The sequence below is a fragment of the Saccopteryx leptura genome, chromosome 2, assembly GCF_036850995.1.
Source record: "Saccopteryx leptura isolate mSacLep1 chromosome 2, mSacLep1_pri_phased_curated, whole genome shotgun sequence".
In the NCBI taxonomy this organism is placed as follows: domain Eukaryota; kingdom Metazoa; phylum Chordata; class Mammalia; order Chiroptera; family Emballonuridae; genus Saccopteryx; species Saccopteryx leptura.
In genome coordinates this window covers 321562422-321567486 of record NC_089504.1, presented here as the reverse complement: position 1 = coordinate 321567486, position 5065 = coordinate 321562422, and the positions used below count along the sequence as shown (strand labels likewise).

General features: G+C 38.5%; 1 non-coding gene across 1 annotated transcript; it reads right to left on the bottom strand.

Moving 5' to 3' along the window:
* Positions 1-3765: 3765 nt before the first annotated feature.
* On the bottom strand, positions 3766-3841 carry TRNAS-GCU (transfer RNA serine (anticodon GCU)). The gene has a single exon. It is a non-coding gene; the product is annotated as a tRNA-Ser (tRNA).
* Positions 3842-5065: the final 1224 nt, after the last annotated feature.

The following is a 5065-nucleotide window of genomic DNA, read 5'->3' as shown; positions in this document are numbered from 1 at the left end:
TTGACACCCCATGCTCCTTAGGGGGGTCTTTTGCAGCTAAGATGTCCTTTGGGTCTCTCAGCCACTGCACATTGGTACAGGGGCCAGTCCTCTTTGTGTCTGCACCCTTCTTTCCAGTTTCTGTATGGCTTCTTCTGTAAATCCTTGGTTATAATACTCATGTTCAGCCGTCCTTCAGTTGATTATTCAGGTTGATTACTGTATAATTTAGCTATAAATACAGTTTGGTGCCAGGAGGAGGTAGCTTCCTTTTACTCTGCAGCCATCTTGGAATCTCCTTGTATGACTTTTCTGACATTTTCTTTTCTTTCTTTATTTTTTTCTTTTTTTTTTGTATTTTTCTGAAGTGAGAAGCAGGGAGGCTGAGAGACAGGCTCCTGCATGCGCCAGACTGGGGTCCACTTGACAAGCCCACCAGGGGGCGATACTCTGCCCATCTGGGGCGTTGCTCTGTTGCAACCAGAGCAATTCTAGCGCCTCAGGGCCTGGGCCAACTTTGCTCAATGGAGCCCTGGCTGCAGGAGGGGAAGAGAGAAATAGAGAGAAAGGAGAGGGAGAAGGTGGAGTAGCAGATGGGCGCTTCTCCTGTGTGCCCTGGCCAGGAATCGAACCTGGGACTTCTGCAAGCCTGCCTGCCACTCTACCACTGAGCCAACCGGCCAGGGCTGTTTTCTGACATTTTCTGAGAGTTATTTAAGAAACTCATAGACCTAGAGGTTACTGGCTCCAGACATACCTAAATAGGTCACACGATTGATTTTAAAGCTGAGAATTAGAATAAAATTTTGTGTCTTTTTTTTCATGATTATGATTATTATTATTATTTTCTTGAGAAGGGATTGGGAAGTAAGGATAATTATTCCTTTGAATTAACTGTTTTGTTATGTGTGTTCAGCACTTCAGAAAGCCTGTAAAATTTTTAGTAAAATTCGAAGTGGTAAGATTTATGTGAATGATCTGCCAATGATCCATCATATGTTGAAGATTTCTATAAGTGATTCAGAAATGCGAAAGGTACTAAAGACTATTGATATTGATGGTAAGTTTTATGTTTTCATTAACTTAAGGTTTAGTATTTTTTTATACAGAAGTTTATAAATTACAAAATAAAAATCATCTTCACCTCAATTTTCCTCTACAATTTTGTTGGGTATGCTTTGTTTTATTTGTATGTATCAAGATTTGAGTTGGATTTTTATTGATTAATGGTGAAGTTGGCCTGACCAGTGGTGGTGCAGTGAATAAAGTGTCAACCTGGGACTCAGGTCCCAGTTTTGAAACCCTGAGGTTGCTGGCTTGAGCGTGGGATCATCGGCATGTTGCTGGTTTAAAGCCTAAGGTCACAAGTTTGAGCCCAAGACTACTGACTTGAGCAAGGGGTCCCTGGCTCAACTAGAGCACCGTAGTCAAAGCACGTATGAGAAGCAATCAATGAACAACTAAAAGTGTCATGACAAGTTGATGCTTCTCATCTCTCTCCCTTCCTGTCTCTCTCTCTCTCTCTCTCTCTCTCTCTCTCATGTGTGCGCATGCTAAAAACAGTTTTTTTTAAATGGTGAAGTTGCCACTAAAATTTTTTCTGTTATAAAAAAAATCCTTGTGCATCAATTCTTGCAGATTTGTGTAAATATTTCTATAAGATTAATTCCAGAAGTAAAAGGCTAGGTCCAAGGATATGTACATATCAATAGGAAAATGGTTTATGTCAAATTATGTTTTTTTTCCAGCTTTACTGATATAATTGGCAAATAAAAATATTTAAGGTGTGGAATGTGGTTATTTGATAAACACATACATTGTGAAATAATTACCACAATCAAGCTAAATAACACATCTACCACCTCATATCATCGTTATTTTTTTTATAATTTTTTTTGGTGAGAACACTTAAGAGCTATTCCCTTAGGAAATTTCAATAGGGTAATATTTACTCAGTCACCATGCTATACATTAGATTCCCAGGACTTTTTAATCTTATACCTAAAGTTTGCATCCTGTGATGGGGGGTAGGGAGTAAAGAGGGACCAATATACGGTAATGGAAAATGATTTGACTTTGGGTGATGGGTATACAACATAATCAATAGTTCAAATGTTCTAAACATTCACCTGAAACGTATGTACTCTTATTGATTGATGTCACCCTGTTCAGTTTAATTTTCTAAATAAAAATTTTTAAGTAAATAAATAAATAAAAATAAAGTTTGCATTCTTTGACCAACGTCTCCCCATTTCCTCCACCTGCCAGCTCTTGGCAACCACCATTCTGGTCTCTGCTTTTATCATTTCAACTTTTTTAGATTCTGCATATAAGGAAGATCACCCAGTATTTGTCTTTCTGCTTATGGCTTTTATCACTGGTCATAATGTCCTCCAGATTTATCCATGTTGTTGCAAATGATAGAATTTTCTTTTTTATGGCTGAATAATATTCCTCTGTGTTTATATGTGTGTTATATATTTGTGTGTTACATTTTCTTTATTCATTCATCCATTGACAGGCACTTAGGCTGTTTCCATATCTTGGCTATTAGCTATTGTGAATAATGGTGCAGTCGACATGGGAGTGCAGATATCTCTGAGATTGTGCTTTTCTTTCCTTTGTATATATACCTAGAAGTGGGATTGCTGGATAATAGGATAGTTCTATTTTTAATTTTTTGAGGAAACTCTATACTATTTTCCATAATAGCTGTACCAATGGATTTTTAAATTATTTGCATATTTTGTAGTTCATTTGAGGTAAAATTGACGTAAAATAAGCTGCACATAAAGTATACAGTTTGATAAATTTTAACACATGTATGCACTTTTAAATATCAATACCTCTCATACTGCTTTGTAAGCCCTCATTCCTCTTTACAACCAGCCCCACCAGTCCCCAAGGAAACACTAATCTGCTTCTGTCACTATAGATAACTTGGCATTTTCTAGGATTTTATATAAATGGGATCTTGCAGTAAGGGTTCATTTATTTTGGCTGGTTTCTTTCACTTAGCTTAATTATATTGAGACATATTCATGCTTTTGTGTGTAACTGTATCAGTAGTTCATTCTTTTTTATTGCTGAATGGTATTTCATTATATGAATATACCATTATTCATGTATTCATTCACTAATTGATAGATATTTGGGGTGTTTCCAGGTCTTGGCTATTACAGTTATCTTGGGTACATACGTAGTGGTAAAATGCTTGGGTCACATGGTAGCTATATAACCTCTTTAGAAACTGCTAAAGTATATATGCAAGGCAGTTGAACGAACCATTTTACATTGTCACAAGCAATATATGAGAGTCTCAGTTGTTCCTAATCTTTATCAGTCCTGAAATTGGTTAGCTTTTAAAAGTTTGTCATTCTAATAGATAAATGGCATTATCTTATTGTGGCTTTAATTTGCATTTCCTGATTATATTTTCAGGTGCTTATTTGCTATTTGTATATCTCTTGCCCATTAAAAAATGGTTGTGTTCTTTTTTTTTTTTTTTGTATTTTTCTGAAGTTGGAAATGGAGAGGCAGTCAGACAGACTCCCGCATGCGCCCAACTGGGATCCACCCAGCATGCCCACCAGGCAGCGATGCTCTGCCCATCTGGGGCGTTGCTCTGTTGCATCCAGAGCCATTCTAGCGCCAGAGGCCACAGAGCCATCCTCAGTGCCCGGGCCAACTTTGCTCCAATGGAGCCTTGGCTGTGGGAGGGGAAGAGAGAGACAGAGAGGAAGGAGAAGGGGAGGGGTGGAGAAGCAGATGGGTGCTTCTCCTGTGTGCCCTGGCCGGGAATCGAACCTGGGACTCCTGCACAGCAGGCCGATGCTCTACCACTGAGCCAATCGGCCAGGGCCAAAAAATGGTTGTGTTTTTATTATTGCATTTTAAAAGTTCTTTATATATTCTAAATACAAGTTCTTTATTGGTTATGGAACTATAGCAATATTTTCTTCTAGTATATGGCTTATTTCTCTATTCTTTTAAGAATGTCTTTTGAAAAGCATAAGTTCATACTTTTCGTGTGTGTGTATTTTTCTTAAATGAGAAGTGGGGAGGCAAAGAGACAGACGCCTGCATGCGCCTGACTTGGATCCACCTGGCAAGCCCACTAGGGGTGATGCTCTGCCCACCTGGGGCCATTGCTTTCCAGAGCCTGAGGCAAGGCCATGGAGCCATCCTCAGTGCCTGAGCCAAGGTGCGCTTGTGGAACCTTGGCTGTGGGAGGAGAAAAGAGAGAGAGAGAGAGAAGGGAGAGGGGGAAAGGGTGGAGAAGCAGATGGGTGCTTCTCCTGTGTGCCCTGATCTAGAATTGAACCCAGGACATCCACAGGCCAGGCTGACGCTCTACCACTGAGCCAACTGGCCAGGGCTAAGTTCATGCTTTTGATGAAGTCCTGTCTACAATTTTTTCTTTATGGATTGTGCTTTCTATGCTTCATCTAAACAGTTTTGCCTTATACCACTTCCCACAGAAATCAGAAAATAAGTCTAACTAGTTTATTGAAATATGTACAGATGTTTCATTGTTTTTGAAGGAAAGGAGAAATCACTACCAAGTTTTTGCACTGAAATAAAAGTTTTGAGGCAGACAACTTGACAAACTTACTATTATTGGAGAAAGTGCTTTTGTGAAATATGAACAAACAGCCTTGTCAATTTCTTTGCAGGCAGAAGCCTGCAGACCACTGGAAACACTGAAGTGTTCTTTTATAGGTTACCTTACTCACATGACATTAAATTGAATTGTTGATTTTTAATCCTTTTCTTCTGGACATAGATAACATTGAGGTAAACCCTTTCAATGTTGACCTCATTTACTTAATGACAGATGGAAGTGACTTGTTATTTAACATGAAAAATATTGAACAATTCAGATATGACTTGACCCAGATCTGTGTTTCTCTAGAAAATATTATTTAAATACTCTGATTCTGTGCTCAAGCATACTTTGTAAATCTGTATTTTTAGTTCTAGTTGCTATCAGAGATGACCTGTGCAATATTATGCAAAAAAAACACTCCCTAATTACTTTTCATTCAACTCTGCCTGAAGTTTTCATTTGTGCAATTTAGATTTC